An 18,299-nucleotide genomic window follows, 5' to 3' on the forward strand; every position below is an offset into this window, starting at 1 on the left:
CCTGCTGCTGATGGAAGCTCCTGCCATTGCCTCTGCCGGAAGGTCCCCCAATTCTGCAGGGCCCCTGCAGGCCTTCACAAGTACCTCTGCCCTCCCAGTGCTTCCGTGCCTGAGTCAGGCACCCAGGACCTGCCTCCTGCCTTCCAGAGGACACAAGTCTGTGAGGCTGACATCACCTTACTTCTTCTGTGTCCAGAAGATGAAAGCCAATGTTGTCGCAGGTTCCTGAGATACTCATAGTAATTCAGGATGTGCCTGGTGAGGTGGTCACTTACCCCGATGCTTTCAGGTTCTCCCAAGCCCAAGTGGGTGCTTCTACCATGCCTTTCTTTGGCCCGCATGTCTGGTATGGAGGGTGGGAAGGATGGGCACTTGCTTCTTCTAGCATCACCTCCCTGAACTGGAAGGGTGTTCCCTCTCTCACGTGTAGGGGCCCCCCTTCCTTACATTGGGTCTTCATCCTTCCTACACTATGACTTTACCATGGTCAACCCTCTAAGCTTTGGTTTCTATTTTATGAGAGCCCAACTTTGGGAATCCTGAGAAAAGCCTTTGCTTTCCCTTGTACGTCTGCCTTTCAAGATTATTGTTTCAGGAAGGGCTTTTAAAAGTCTAGATGAAATGTCAAGCTAAGCAATGATTCATGTGTCCTCTGTCATACCCACTTCTTCCCAGGACACTAAGCCTTCATCTCCTGGCATAATCTTCACAAGAGAAAAACAGCAAGTGATTCTTTTTTTTCCTCTCCCTTTTTAAAATAAAACATACCTACAAACATAGAAAACACATTTTTATAGTATTTTAAAATATTCTCCTACTATCTATTAATAAGCTAAGTGGAAAAGTAACATCACGAGAAATCGAGGCATATTGGCTTCTATTTTAAATTATATCTACTCTAAAAATGAAAATTGGTTTGCCAATAATTAAAATACTAAGCTATTTTTATCACATTTTGTATAATTCCAAATTTAAGTTAATTGTCATCCATGGGGGAATTTTGAAGCCAGAGGGAGAAATCTTTAAATATCACCTCAAATACACCAGGTACAACATTTGAAAAGTATCTTCTCAAGACAGAGCAGTGAGATGATTAATTTAGAAGACAACATTCTCATCATTAATGATCATCTCAGGCCTCAAACACCCACCAGAAGTCACATTTAGGTTAATAACAATCTGATTTCCAATGTGTACATGCTGCTATGCTTCCAGGCTGAATTTTTTCTTAACCTGAAAACACATATTTCAGAAAAGAGGAGTTTTGTGTGTGGATGAGACTAGAGTTTACAGGAGGTTCTGTTGGGCTATTTGAACAGAACCAGGGAAAGTATCCGTCCCTGACTATCTTCCCCAGCTAGGTGCCAAGGTGCCGACATTTCACCATTAGAGAAGTATTCCTTTAACTTCAGAATTACCCAAATCAGCAATTCTCTTTAAAAATTTTCTTAGGAGTTTTCAGTTCAGTGCAGTCAGTTCAGTTCAGTCACTCAGTCGTGTCTGACTCTTTTCGACCCCATAGACCTTAGCACGCCAGGCCTCCCTGTCCATCACCAGCTCCTGGAGTTTATTCAAACTCATGTCCATTGAGTCAGTGATGCCATCCAAGCATCTCATCCTCTGTCGTCCCCTTCTCCTCCTGCCCTCAATCTTTCCCAGCATCAGGGTCTTTTCAAATGAATCAACTCTTCGCATCAGGTGGCCAAAGTATTGGACTTTCAGCTAAAACATCAGTCCTTCCAATGAATATTCAGGACTGATTTCCTTTAGCATGGACTAGTTGGATCTCCTTGCAGTCCAAGGGACTCTCAAGAGTCTTCTCCAACACCATAGTTCAAAAGTATCAATTCTTCAGCGCTCAGCTTTCTTCACAGTCCAATGCTCATATCCATACACGACCACTGGAAAAACCATAGCCTTGACTAGACGGACCTTTGTTGACAAAGTAATGTCTCCGCTTTTGAATATGCTGTCTAGGTTGGTCATAACTTTTCTTCCCAGGAGCAAGTGTCTTTTAATTTCACGGCTGCAGTCACCATCTGCAGTGATTTTGGAGCCCCCCAAAATAAAGTCTGACACTGTTTCCATTGTTTCTCTACCTATTTGCCATGAAGTGATGGGACTAGATGCCATGATCTTTGTTTTCTGAATGTTGAGCTTTAAGCCAACTTTTCCACTCTCCTCTTTCACTTTCATCAAGAGACTCTTTAATTCTTCTTCACTTTCTGCCATAAGGGTGGTGTCATCTGCATATCTGAGGTTACTGATATTTCTCCCAGCAATCTTGATTCCAACTTGTGCTTCCTCCAGCCCAGCGTTTCTCATGATGTACTCTGCATAGAAGTTAAATAAGCAGGGTGTCAATATACAGCCTTGACGTACCTCTTTTCCTATTTGGAACCAGTCTGTTGTTCCATGTCCAGTTCTAACTGTTGCTTCCTGACCTGCATACAGATTTCTCAAGAGGCAGGTCAGGTGGTTTGGTATTCCCATCTCTCTCAGAATTTTCCACAGTTTATTGTGATCAAATGTTTAAAGAGCACTATATACCACCCTTATGGCAGAAAGTGAAGAGAAACTAAAAACCCTCTTGATGAAAGTGAAAGAGGAGAGTGAAAAGGTTGGCTTAAAGCTCAACATTCAGAAAACTAAGATCATGGCATCTGGTCCCGTCACTTCATGGGAAATAGATGGAGAAACAGTGGAAACAGTGTCAGATTTTATTTTGGGGGGCTCCAAAATCACTGCAGATGGTGACTGCAGCTAAGAAATTAAAAGACGCTTACTCCTTGGAAGGAAAGTTATGACCAACCTAGACAGCATATTCAAAAGTGGAGACATTTCTTTGTCAACAAAGGTCCGTCTAGTCAAGGCTATGGTTTTTCCAGTGGTCATATATGAATGTGAGAGTTGGACTGTGAAGAAAGCTGAGCACTGAAGAATTGATGCTTTTGAACTGTGATGTTGGAGAAGACTCTTGAGAGTCCCTTGGACTGCAAGGAGATCCAACCAGTCCATCCTAAAGGAGATCAGTCCTGGGTGTTCATTGGAAGGACTGATGGTACAGGTGAAACTCCAGTACTTTGGGTACCTGATGTGAATAACTGACTCATTGGAAAAGACCCTGATGCTGGGAGGGAGCAGGAGGAGAAGGGGACGACAGAGGATGAGATCATTGGATGGCATCACCAACTCGATGGACATGAGTTTGAGTAAGCTCCGGGAGTTGGTGATGGACAGGGAGGCCTTGCGTCCTGTGATTCATGGGGTCGCAGAATCAGATATGACTGAGTGGCTGAACTGAACTGAACTGAATATACAATTCACTATACTAGGGTGCAAAGAGGAGTTGAGATGGAGGGTGGGCAGAGATGAGAGAGAAGCAACAAACAAATTGATCAGTTAAGTCACCAATACCTTAGTGTGACTATTTTGCCAGCGGTTTTCCTTCCTTTGAGAATTAGGCTCAATGAGAACCTTGGGTATCTGAAGAGAGACCACAAAGAAGAAAGAAATAGAAAACAGAAGTTAGGGAGAGTAGAGAAGCTGCTAGAAACTATTATATTCCCTTAAGTTATCATTTCTCCCTCTCTCACACATTTTAATAATTTCTCCTCAGGACTTATCCTGCAATCTATACATAGATTTAATGAGGTAGTGTATTTCTTCTTTTTTCTTAAGTTATTAAATTGAGCTTGACATTAAATAATACTTATAATCCATGGCATGTAATACTTAGAGATCAGTAGTATTTTAATTGAAATTTTAATGGAGATAATTATAGATTTACATGAAGTCATAAGAGATAATACAAAGATATCCTGTGAACACTTTATCCAGTTTCTACCAATGGTAACACTGCATAAAGCTATAGTGTAATATCACAACCAGGACATTAACATTGATACAATCCACAAATCTTAATTGGATTCCCCCAGTTTACTAGTACTTCTGTGTGTCTGCTTAATTCTATGCAACTTAATCACATTTGTAGGTTCACGAATTCACCACCACAGTCAAGATACCACAATATACAAACAGTTCATACAACTCAATATCAAACAAACAACCCAATAAAAATGGGGCAGAAGACCTAAATAGCCATTTCTCCAAAGAAGACACACCATATGGCCAACAGATACAAGAGAAGATGCTCAACATCACTAATCATTAGAGAAATCCAAATCAAAACTACAATGAGGTACCACCTCACACCAGTCAGAATGGCCATAATCAAAAACTCTACAAGCAATAAATGCTGGAGAGGGCATGGAGAAAAGAGATCCCTCCTACACTGTTGGTGCATCCAGTATGGAGAACAGTATGAAAGTTCCTTAAAAAACTAAAAATAGAATTACTATATGATCCAGCAATTCCCCGCCTAGGCATATATCCAGAAGAGATTAAAACACTAATTCGAAAAGAAACATGCACCCCAATGTTCATTCCAGCACTATTTACAATAGCCAAGATGTGGAAACAACCTAAATGTCCATCAACAGATGAATGGATAAAGAAGCTGTGGTCCATATACACAATTAGTCATAAAAAAAAATGAATGAATGGCACCTGCAGCAACATGGATAGACCTAGATAATCATACTAAGTGAAATAAGTCAGACAAAGACAAGTATTATACAATATCACTTATATGTGAACTCTAAAAAATAATGCAAATGAACTTATTTACAAAACAGAAACAGACTCTCATAGAGAAAAAACCTATAGTTACCAATGGGGAAGGGATAAATTAGGAACATGAAATTAACAAATACATACTACTATATATAAAATAAACAACAAAGATTTGCTGTATAGCACAAGGAACTATATTCAGTATCTTGTAATAATCTATAATGGAGAAGAATCTGAAAAAGAATATGTATATATGTATGCGTATATATATACATATTTATATATATATAACTGAATCACTTTGTTGAACACCTGAAACTAAGATAATAATATAAAACCACTATACTTCAATAAAAAAAACCCCACAAAATTCCTTCCTGATACCCTTTTATAACCACACTCACATCTCTCTTACCTCCCAACCCCATCCTGAACCCCTGGCAACTGCTAATCTGTTTTCCATTTTTAAAATGTTGTCATTTCCACAATGCTATATAAATGGAGTCATACATTATATAATCTTTTATGGTTTTTCTCTCTTGGCACAATCCTCCGCAGATTTCTCTAAGTTTTGAGTGTATTGGTAGTTTCTTCCTCTCCAGTGCTGTGTGGTTTTCCACGGGATAGATGTTGCATGGTTTAACCATTCACCTGGTGAAGGACGTCTGAACTGTTTCCAGTATGGGGCTGTTAGATTAGTAATATTTATTGAGCACCTACTACATATGTTGTAACTCACTGGAAAAGACCCTGATGCTGGGAATGACTAAAGGCGGGAGGAGAAGGGGACAACAGAGGATGAGATGGTTGGATGGCATCACTGACTCAATGGACATGAGTTTGGGTAAGCTCTGGGAGTTCGTGATGGACAGGGAAGCCTGGTATACTATAGCCCATGGGGTCGCAAAGAGACATGACTGAGCGACTGAACTGAACTACATATGTTAGGTACTTTCATATATGTTGTTCCAACTAACCTTTACTCCCCCAAAACCTTGTGAAATAAATATTGGTATCTGCCTTTATAATATATATTATGAAACTGAGGCTCCATGATGCCAACTGAGATGCCAAGTGACATCATCAGAATTCATAATCAGGTCTCTAAGTGCCAAGCACACGAGTGCTATTTGCCAGTTGATTTGATGGCTCTTCCCTTGGGCTAGCTTGGGTATCAGGGCTGGGGCTAGCCATAATGAGCTCAGAGTGAGAGCACTTAGGGCTATTTATGCAACCCCAGGTTTCTTCATTATTTTCCCACCATAAATCAGGATGGGCCTGGGGAACTGGGCAGTGAAATGCCTGGTATCTCACCTTCTCAATGGATTTCTGTTTTAGAGCAGCCTGTCTGTGCTCAGAGGGTCATCACCAAACCAAATAGCAAGATGAAGGTGAGATTTGGTTTCCCCCATCTTGATCAAGAATCAACTGTTTATTGTGCTCTTTTCCCACTTTCTCTGCCAATTGACAAAGGTATCAGGGGAGTGGTAGTTAAGCTGACACACTGTCATTCTGAAAACAAATGACTGGAAATGCCACGCCAGCTCAGATAGTTCCAGAAAAAGCTTCAGAGCAGTCCATCTGCCCAGGGGAGGGACACACTGTGCCTGTCATAACTCAAGCAACTCTCCTGGAGGCATGAGTATGCCTGTCAATAATAAGCCAGCTCTCTGATGGAAGAGCCTTTGGGAAAAAAGGCACATGGATGTTACCCCTTTTGGACTTCAATACTGGGGCAGTTCCTCAATCCTCTCTCCTATGTAAAGTGCTTCTCCCATCAGCCCATCACATACAATTGCCATGCCCACTATATACCCCTGAAAACAATCAGAAGTTCTGAAATTACGGGAACAATTCCAACTAGAAATTGTGACAACAGTCCGGGGTATGTGTATGTTTAAAGGGGGGATGTGAAAAACACAGTAAGAGATGACCAGACATTCACCAGAATGGTTAAAACTTAAAACACTGGCAATACCAAGTGCTGGCAAGGGGTAAGCATCCAGCAGCTCTCAAACACTGCTGATAGGAACACAAAACAGGACGACTGCTTTGAAAAACTGTTTGGCAATGTCTACCAAAGGCTTTCCTTGTGGTTCAGCTGGTGAAGAATCCGCCTGCTATGCGGGAGACCTGGGTTCAATCCCTGGGTTGGGAAGATCCCTTGGAGAAGGGAAAGGCTACCCACTCCAGTATTCTGGCCTTGAGAATTCCATGGACTGTATAGTCCATGGGGTCACAAAGAGTCGGACATGACTTGAGTGACTTTTGCTTTCACTAAAACTACAATATGCATCTCTTAGAACCTAGCAGTTGACTCCTAGGCATATATTCAAGTGAAATGAATGCGCATGTCCACCAAAAGACATGCACGAGAATGTTCACAGCAGACTTATTCATAATAGCCAGATGTCCAGCAATGGGACAATGAATAAATAAGTATTGAATATTTGTGCAATAGAAAACTAAAGAGCAGAAAACAATCACTGATATTTACAACCTGGATGAACTTTACAGAGGCTGAACTCAAGACTACATACTGTGTGATATCATTTACATGAAGTTCAAAATTCACTACGGCAACAGAAGTCAGAAAAATGGTTACTTCCAGAGGGAATAGGAGATGGTAATTGACTGAAAAGGAGCATGAGAAGCCATCTAGGGTGCCTCATCTTGATCTAGGGGGTGGTTGCTTGAGTATATACTTTGGTAAAAATTCATCAAGCAAAAGACAAGATTTGTACACTTCATACCTTTCACTATATAAACAATATTGCCAAAAGTTTAGAAGTTAAAAAATGCAAGGGAGAGTTGCTCCCCATTCAGTTCAGGGGAATCTGGACCAGGCCGCCCTGCTTTCCTGCCTTCCTGCACCTCATCTTTGGATCTGGTGGACAGATGGGTGACAGAGCAAGCTGACTGCCCCACCCCATGGATTATTTGGGGAATCCAAATTGATACAATATTAGGCATAATTAGTGGGAGAGTAGATGAAAGACTGGCACAGCAGTTGGAGGCAGGATAAGCACCTCATGCTAAAATGCCTCCAGAGACTTTTCCTGTCTCCTGTGAACAAAAGGGTGACTCACACTGAGGCGGAGATGGAGGAATTATTTGAGCACCGATGATTTCCACTCCCTTGGAAACTTGAGTTGGGGACACACACACACACCCCCCGAGGGATCTACTTCTGACAGGCACTGATTCCAGAAGGATTTAAATACTCAAAATGAGAGATGGTGATTTAAGAAAAATCAGCAGGGTGTGTTAACCTCACACAATGTATGCATTTATTGTTTTTATTTCTTTTACCGACATGCAGTAAAATTTACTCTTCCTAGTACATAGTTGTATAAGTTTGAACAAATGCATACGGTTGTTTAACCACCACTACTATTAAGACACAGAACGGTTCTCTCACACCAAAAATTCCCTCGAGGTGCCCCTTTGTAATCAACCACTTGTTCCACTCACCACCAACAATGCTCATCCCTTCTCTAGCCCTGTGGTCCCTAATTTTACCTTTTCAGCAACATCACATAATGGAATCATACACTATGGGGTCCTCTGGGTTTGACTTCTTTCACTTAGCATAAGGCCTCTGAGAATCAGCCATGTTGTTGTGTGGATCAATAGTTCATTACGTTTTACTGCTGAATATTATTCCTAGGGATAGAAGGAACACAGTTTAACCACCTACTAAAGACATATGGGTTACTCTTAGGTTTTGGTAATTATGAAATAAAGCTGCTACAAACATTCACATATAGGTTTTGGGGGGAGCACATGTTTTAGATTCTTAGGCAAATACCTAGAAGTGGGATTGCTGATAAGTGTAGGTTTGACTTGATAAGACACCAACAGTTTTCCAAAGTGCGTGTACTGCTTTCTAACTTGCAATGCAGGAGAGTTCCACCTGTTCTACATCCTCGCCAACATTTAATATGTTCACTTTCAAAAACTGTCAGCCACTGTAACAAGTATGTAGCAGCACATTTGGTTTTAACTTGCATTTCCCTAATAACAAATGAAGGTAAGCATTTTTCCATGTGCTTATTTGCTGTCCACATATCTTCTTTGAAGGGCTTCCAGCTAACCCTTTCACCTTACCTTCTTTGATAATGGGTCTGTTCAACTCGTTTGCTCATTTTTTAAATGAGATGTTTATTGGCAATAATGATGCATTTAGGGAATTCTTTCTATATTCTGGATACCAGGGCTTGGTCAGAAGTATGATTTGCAAATTTTTTCTCCCAGTCTATACCTTGTCTTTTCATTCTCTTCAGTTCAGTTCAGTCACTCAGTCGTGTCCGACTCTTTGCGACCCCATGGACTACAGCACACCAGGCCTCCCTGTCCATTACCAACTCTTGGAGTTTACTCAAACTCATGTCCATTGAGTCAGTGATGCCATCCAACTATCTCATCCTGTGTCATCCCCTTCTCCTCCCGCCTTCAGTCTTTCCCAGCATCGGGGTCTTTTCCAATGAGTCAGTTCTTCGCATCAGCTGACCAAAGTATTGGACTTTCAACTTCAGCATCAGTCCTTCGAATGAATATTCAGGACTGATTTCCTTTAGGATGGACTGGTTGGATCCAGTCCATTCATTCTCTTAAGAGTACCTTTTAAAGAGCAGAAGTTTTAAATTTTGGTAATGTCTAATTTATCAAATTTTTTCTTTTATGGATCAACATTTTCATGTCATGTTTAAGAACTCCTTGGGTCACAAAGCTTTCCTCTTATGTTTTCCTAGAAACATATTAGCTTTATTCTTACATGTTTAAAATCATATATATGATCCATTTTGAGTTAATTTTGGTATAAGTTCTGAAGTTAGATTGAGGTTCGTCTTTTCACATATAGATGTCCAATTGTTCTAGTACCATTTATTGAAAAAACTATCTTTTCTCTATTGACTTGCCTCTGCAACCGAGATGAAAATCAACTGACTATATTTGAGTTAATCTATAGACTGTTTTATTCCACTGTTCTATGTTTCTATTCTTTCACCAATACCACACTGTCTTAATTAATGCAGCTCTATAGTAAGTCTTGAAATTATAGAGTGAGTCCACTGACTTTGTTCTTTTTCAAAATTGCTTTGGTTAACCCAGTCCATGTGCTCTTCCATGTAAATTTTAGAATCAGTTTAACAACATATATCTCCCAAAATCTCCTGGGATTTTTATTAGAACTGCATTGAATCAATAGATCCATTTATGGAGGATTGACATCTAAATCCCATTGAATTTCCCAATCCATGACCATGCTATCTCTTCCCATTTATTTAGACCTCCTTTGACTTACTTCTTCAGTGCATTATAGCTTTCAGCATTCAGATCCTATGTGTACTTTGTTATACTTACACTTAAACGGTTTATATTTTTGTTGCTGTTGTAAATAGCACCGTTTTTAAATTCTGAATTCCAGTTGTTTATTGTTAATACAAACAATTATTGTATATTTGCCTTGTATCCTGTGACCTTGCTAAACTTACTTATTAGCTCTAGGAGCTTTTTGGATAGATTCTCTGGGACTTTTCTATATAGACAATGTTATTGTAAACAAAAACAAGTTTATTTTTTTCCTTTCCAATTTAGAGGCATTACATATATATGCCTTTTAAGGTCAATCCCATGGCTGCTTAAAATATTTCCCTTCCCAAAGCCAAACTTTGCAGTTCTTAAGATGTTGTCTCTCTCATATACTCCACACTAATAACTAAAGCTGGGGACCACTAAAGTATAGTAGTCTGAATAGGCTAGGTTTTGCTGTAGTAACAAATAGCCCTGATACCTCAACAACACACATCTCTTACAACAAAAACGTGTACAATCTTGCTCATAGTATATATCCATTCTTGGTTGACAGCAGTACTATACCCGCCATGGCCTCTCAGGGGCCCAGGCAGATAGACCAGCCACTGTTTTAAATGTTACCTGTGACTATGCCAAAGCAAAGGAGAATTCCAGAAATTTTTTCACAGAAGATTCATTGGTCAGTCCAGAAGTATCACATGCATTCCACGCACAAAGCACTGACCAGAACAAGACAGATGATGCCACTCCACCAGAAGCAGGCTAGAAAATGCTATCCTACCACATAACTGGAAGTGGAGCATCAGAAGTATTTGGTGAAGAGTGCTAATGACTACTGAGGCATAAACACACACACACACACACAGATAACACATAAAAATCATTCTAACGCAATACAGGAAGTAGTGCGCCCCTTGAGACAAGTACAGAGGAAGTGCACATGGAGTTAAGACAAGGTTTCTCTTCTATGAGCTCCGGAGAGACTCCAGGTGAGGTTCCAGGCAACAGGAATCTTTAAAACTAAGCCTTGAAAGATGTTACAGATCAGATGTTCAATATGTTTACACGTCATGAAAGTGAAAGTTAAAGTCGCTCGGTCGTGTCCAAACCTTTGTGACCCCATAGTCCATGGAATTCTCCAGGGCAGAATACTGGAGTGGGTAGCCTACCCCTTCTCCAGGGAAACTTCCTGACCCAGGAATCGAATCAGGGTCTCCTGCATTGCAGGAAGATTCTTTACCAGCTGGGCCACCAGGGAAGCCTCCTTTGGATAAGTCACTTTAACGTCTCTGTGCCTCAGTTTCCTCATCCATAAAATGAGGCAACTAACAGTTCCTGATTCATAGGGCGTTGAGAAGATTAAATGGGGTTATATTTGTAAAACCCTAGAGTATTGTCTGGTATATAAGCACTATAAATGGTAACTGTATTCACATGCACACAAACACACACACACGTCTTTCACCAATTTTAACCCCATGAGATTTTTTAATGTAGACACTAGAGAACTAATTACCTATTTTTTCTTATCTGTAGCGAAATTTACCCCTGGTTCCAGTGAGCAAGGCTTGCAAACTGACAAAGTCCCACATTCCCTGCCCCCACTGACCAGGGAGCACCAAGCAGGGCTCTTCCTCCCACTCAAAACCAGCAACTCAGACCAGACTGCTCAGCTCTAAGTCAGTATTTTCCCTTCCCTGTCCAGAGCTAGACCACCTCAGCCTTCTCTAGATTTTTCTCTCTGACTGTAGAGACCTAATCTCTGTCTAGAAAAGTCCTTCCACCAAGCTGTGTGGAAATAAACCTTCCTTTATCACCTGCCTGGGGCTACTGTGGGTGCCATGCAGGAGCAGAGCCCCGCAGGACAGCAAGAGATCTGGCCCAAGACACTCTTTCAGGAAAAGGACACAGCCGGCACTTAGAGACCTCCACATCTCCCTGAAGATGAGCAACTAAAGAACTATTTCTAGTGTAAACAGGAAAATAATAAATCTCATAAGTAGAATGACAATGAAAATTTTCATGGCTTAGCGCATTTGTGCAAGTAAAGCTCTTTTGGGTGTATTCCTATGTTTGACTCTCAGAATAACTCTGTTAGGATTGCAGTCACTCTCGCCTCACAAACAATGAAACACAGACTCAGAAAGGTGAAGAGATTTGCCCATGACATGGCCGCTGGTAGTAACAGAGGAGAAGCTTGAACTCAGAGATCCTTCTCACAGTTACCTCTAACACCCTGTTTTCCAAGATATGGAAGGCACACTGCCAGCAGTGTGCCAAATGATTTCATGCTTGATATACTGATTAGCAGAATGTAAATCCAAAACAAACTCGAGCTTTGAAGCTTCCCTTTTCAATCCATTTTATTTGTTTAAAACAGTAGGCAATTTCAAGAAAACCTTAAGCAATCAACGGTACAGATGGCACACAGACGTGGCAAAAATTGTGAAGATGATCCTGAAAGGGCTGCAGGCTGGAAACCCTGCTATAAGGTGAGTAGTGAGAACAATGACTTCAGAAGCAGTGTGCTAGGCCTGGCTCTGTCACTAAAGAGCTCTGTGACCTTGTGCTAGCCATGAACTCTCTAAATGTCGGCCCCATCCTGCGTAGAATGAGAGGGTTGCTGCAGTCATTTCTGGAGCCTCTCCAGCAGGAGTTGTCTAGGTAGAAGCTGGGTGTTACATCCAGAAATGTGCTGGACTGGCCATCTTTGGCCCCCTTCTTCTGCAGTCCTTTTTTGTTGCCTGAAATAAAGCCGACAAGAGACAGCCAGACCCAGGGCCACTCCTCCATGGGAGATGCTCAGAAACTTCCAAAGAGGGCCCGGGTGGCAGGCTGAACTCTCAAACCTCCTCCCCCTCATCAGCTGTGCACCTTGGGCCCTGCAGCCAGCCTAGGAGGAGAGACCATGACAGAAGGGAGAGGGGGAAGGAAGAGCTTTTTCCACAGAGCCATCCTCCAACAAGAAAGGAGCAAAAGGGAAGCCTTGTAAGGATTCCAGCTGGGAGGGGATTGAGGGCAGCAAGAGGAATGGAATTCATAACAGGCCCACTCTGAATGGGACCAGGGTCAATGGGAAAGTTTCTTGGAAGATTCCCATTTGAAGGTTCTTAAAGGCACTTGTGGGTGGGTGGGTGGCAGCTCTCCTACCATTGAACCAGATCAGTACCCAGAACAAGAAGGTACCCGGGGTAGGGGGGTGGTCACCATCAGCTCATGAAATTATGAGGAAACCCAGGGCCACCCTGACCTGCCCTGTGACCTTGGGGAACAGCTGTGTCTCTCTGTCCCTCAGTTTACCCATCTGTGACATAGACATAGTATGGTGAGGATTAAGTAAAATAATACATGTAAAGCCTATCACATGGTCAGAATGAATATTACTATTTATGTTTACCATTGAAAACCTGAGATGGGGGCAGCCCAGATGGTGTTCCCAGCTTGGATTTAGACAAACATGGGCTGACATCGTGGCTTAGCTACTACTTTGTGGTAGAACTTTAGACTGCAATTTCTACTGATAAAATGGTGATGCTAACAGTACCCCCCTTCAAGAGAGGCCAGTTGTCAAAATTCAACTGTGTGATCTCACAAAGCACTCAGAAGAATGCCTGCGCGTTTGAATTACTCAGTAAATTATGGTTATGATAGAGATGGAGCCATGCACCCGAAATCCTCTCTCAAAGACAACTCATGGCCCCAACTACGAGGAATACAGCCAGCAGGCTGGGCACTGTCAGTGCCTTTGGGGCCTGGGTGTCCCTAGTAAGTTCTCTGAAGGCAGAACCTTTTGCTTTTTGGTGTCCACAGGATGCGCAGCACAGCAAGTATACAAGGTCAGCTCTAAATACTTACAGATGGGCTAACTCATTCAGTGACTTACTTCTGAAACTTGGGGTGTACTTCAGTGGCACCAGCTGTTTTTTGGCCATGCTGAATAGCTTACGGGATCTTAGTTCCCACAGCAGGGATTGAACCCAGGCCATCAGCAGTGCAAGTGTGGAGTCCCAACCACTGGACTTATTGGCAAGTCCCCAGTGGCATCTACTTTTAAATCTTCCAGGTGAGAGGAGAGGAAACTCCATGGAGCCTAATTCCAAGTCCTCAGCAGGGATGAGGCTGCCCTTGCTTGCCAACTCAGCAGGTTTCTTTTCTTTATTTTCTGATATGGCTACCAAGCAGGGGCCTTGGAGAATGCAACTGAGTTCTCATCAAAATCCCTCCCCTCCTCCCCGAACCTGGCTGCCAGAGAGGACACTCGCTCCTCTGACCTCGTTTCCCGGCAAGGCTGCCTGTGAAAGTGCAATCTTGGCAGAGGTGCCCTTTCAAGAAGATTTTTATCTTACAGAACTTGACAGATTTTCGGCTCCACTCTTTCTTTTGAAATTTCTCATATTACCCCCTCTCCTCTTGCCATTCCGGCTTGGGTAATTTTTCTCTAAAGTGCCAGTTTCTCAGTTGGTGGTTACATTCCGGAGAGGGTTAATGTGAAAGGCAGAATGGCCACATCTTGAATAACTTAAACCAAAGGGAAGACTGAATATGAGATTGACCAGTAGCTAGCACAGTCCTGGGTTTTTGAGCAGTACTTTCCAAACACTGTGGGGCAGGGTCAGCCCCAGTTACAGTGAATTGCAATCTGGTAGTGGTGGGGTGGGGGCGGTTGGTCACATGGAATAAAGGCCAAAATACTTGGCAGCTCCCTTGATCAAGAGGTGGTCCCTTCCTGCACCCCTTGAATCTGGGCTGGACTTGTGACTTGTTTCATCAATGGAATGCAATAGAAGTTAACACTGTGTTGATGCCTGGCTGAGACGTGGAGAAGCCTTGAAACTCCCACTGTACAGCTCCTGGAACACTGCAACCATCACGTGCACAAGCCTGTGCTAATCTGCTGGAGGGCAAGAGAGCACTTGGAGACAAAGGCCCAGTGCCCTCCTTCCCACTGAAGGCTCTTATAAACCAGCCAGGCCTTGCTGACCCAGCAGCTGACAGTGGAAGCATGGGAGGCCTGGCCTAGATCAAACAAGTCTGGCCCAAGCAGAAGAATGATCCAGCTGAGCTTAGACCAGATTGGCAGCCTAGTAAGTTTTGAGCAATTAAATAAGTGATGATTTATATCACTGAGTTTTGGGGTAGATTGTTTCATAACAAAATAGCTAAAGAGGGGGACAGAAAGCCAGGAAGCAAAAAAATTTTTAGAAGACCAAGATAATACAAATTGTGACATGAATAAAGGAAGCAAACAGGGTCATGTAATGGAGGAATGTGTGTGACAAATTTGGAAAGTGCAGTCAAGGGAAGACATCTCTAAAGAGGTGACATTTTTCCTGAGACCCCAATGACCAGGACAGAGCAAGGTGAAGACTTAAGGGCACAAAAGGAAACAAATGGGAACTAATCAAAATTACAAGCTTTTGCACAGCAAAGGAAACCATAAACAAAATGAAAAGACAATCTACAGGATGGGAGAAAATACCTGCAAATGATGCAACTGGCAAGGGCTTAATTTCCAAAATACACAAACAGCTCATACCACTCAACAAAAAAATAAACAACCCTATCCAAAAATGGACAGAAGACCTAAATAGACATTCCTTCCAAGAAGACCTACAGATGACCAACAGGCACATGAAAAGATGCTCAACATCACTAATTACTAGTGAAATGCAAATCGAAATTACAATGAGGTGCCATTTCACACTATCAGAATGGCCATTATCAAAAAGTCTACAAATAACAAATGTTGGAGAGCGTGTGGAGAAAAGGAAACACTCCTACACTGTGGGTGGGAATGTAAGTTGGTACAGCCGCTATGGAGAACAGTATGGATGTTCCCCAGAAAACTGAAAATAGAGTTACTATTTAATCCAGCAGTCCCACTCCTGGGTATATATCCAGACAAAACTGTAATTCAAAAACTTACATGCACTCATACATTCATTGCAGCACTATTTACAATAGCCAAGACATGGAAACAACCTAAATACCCATTGACAAGTGACTGGAAAAAGAAGATGTGGTACGCAGAAACAATGAACTACTCCTCAGTCATAAAAAAGAATGAAATGGCGCCACTTGCAGCAACATGGATGCAACTAGAGAGCATCATGCTAAGTCAAGTCACAAAGAGAAAGACCAATATCATATGATATCACTTAGACGGGGAATCTAAAATGTAACACAAGTGAATTTATCTATGAAACCAAAACAGAATCACAGACACAAGAGACAGGTGGTTGCCAAGGGGGAAGAGGGTAGGAGAGAGATGGAATAGGAGGTTGGAGCTAGCAGATGTAAGCTTTTATATGTAGAATGGATAAATAACAAGGTCCTACTATATAGCATGGAGAACTATATTCAATATCCTATAATACCTGGTACAGCCACTATGGAGAATAATATGAAGTTTCCTTAAAAAACTAAAAATAGAGCTACCATACGATCCAGCAGTCCCACCCCTGGGCATATATAGAGAGAAAAGTATAATTTGAACAGATGCGTGCACCTCAATGTTCATTGCAGCACTGTTTACAATAGCTAAGACACAGAAGCAACCTAAAATAAGCATCCATCAACAGAGGAGTAGATAAAGAAAATGTGGTACATATATACAATGAAACATTACTCAGGCATAAAAAGAATGAAATAATGCCATTTGCGGCAACATGGGTGGATCCAGAGATTATCATACTTAGTAAAGTAAGTTAGAGAAAGACAGTATTATATGATATTGCTTATACATGGAATCTAAAAAAGATACAAATGAATTTATCTATAAGACAGAAACAGAATTACAGATGTAGAAAACAAACTTATGGTTACCAGCGGGTAAAAGGGCAAGGGATAAATTGGAAGATTGGGACTGATACACACAAACGATATAAAACAGATAACTAATAAGGACCTTCTATATGGCATAGGAAACTCTACTCAATACTCTGTAATGGCCAATATGGGAAAAAACTCTAAAAAGCAACACTGTAAATCAGCTATACTTCAATTAAAAAAATTTTTTAAATCTTGTGATAAATCATAATGGAAAATAAAAAATTATATATATATACATACACACACACATATATACATATATATATATATACATATACACACTTCCACAGGCACAAGCTGAATTTAGAAAAGGCAGAAGAACCAAAGATCAAATTGTCAACATCCGCTGGATCATAGAAAAAGCAAAGGAATTCCAGAAAAACATCTACTGCTTCATTGACTATACTGAAGCCTTTGACTGTGTGGATCATAACAAACTCTGGAAAATTCTTAGAGATGGGAATACCAGACTACCTTACCCATTTCCTGAGAAACCTATATGCAGGTCAAGAAGCAACAGTTGGAACTGGACATGGAACAACAGACTGGTTCCAAGTTGGGAAAGAGTACATCAAGGCTGTATATTGTCACCCTGCTTATTTAACTTCTATGCAGAGTACATTGTGTGAAATGCTGGGCTGGATGAATGACAAGCTGGAATCAAGACGGCCGGGAGAAATATCAACAACCCCAGATATGCAGATATACCACTCTAATGGCAGAAAGCAAAGAGGAACTAAAGAGCCTCTTGATGAAGGTGAAAGAGGAGAGTGAAATAGCTGGCTTTGGCTTAAAACTCAACATTCAAAAAACTAAGAATACAGTATCTGGTCCCATCACTTCATGGCAAATAGATGGGGAAAAAGTGGAAACAGTGACAGACATTATTTTCTGGGATTCCAAAATCACTTCATTTTGGAATCCACATCATTTCTGGGATTCCAAAATCACAGATGGTGACTGCAGCCATGAAATTAAAAGGTGCTTGCTCCTTGGAAGGAAAGCTATGACAAACCTAGATCACATATTAAAAAGCAGAGATGTCACTTTGCTGACAAAGTCCGTGCAGTCAAAGCTATGGTTTCTCCAGTAGTCATGTACAGATGTGAGTTGGACCATAAAGAAGGCTGAGTGCCAAAGAACTGATGCTTTGGAATGTGCTGGAGAAGACTCTTGAGAGTCCCTTGGGCAGCAAGGAGATGAAACCCCAGTCAGTCCTAAAGGAAATCAACCCTGAATATTGATTGGAAAGACTGATGCTGAAGTTCCAATAGCTTGGCCAGCTGATGCAAAGAGCCGACTTACTGGAAAAGACCTTGATGCTGGGAAAGACTGAGGGAAGGAGGAGAAGGGGGTGACAAAGGATGAGATGGTTGGAAGACATCATCAACTCCATGGACATGAGTCTGAGCAACCTCAGGGAGACAGTGAAGGACAGGGAAGTCTGAAGTGCTGCAGTCCATTTGGTCACAAAGAGTTGGACACAACTTAGTGACTGAGCAACAATAACAATG

Source organism: Budorcas taxicolor, chromosome X (assembly GCF_023091745.1).
Source record: "Budorcas taxicolor isolate Tak-1 chromosome X, Takin1.1, whole genome shotgun sequence".
Lineage (NCBI taxonomy): Eukaryota > Metazoa > Chordata > Mammalia > Artiodactyla > Bovidae > Budorcas > Budorcas taxicolor.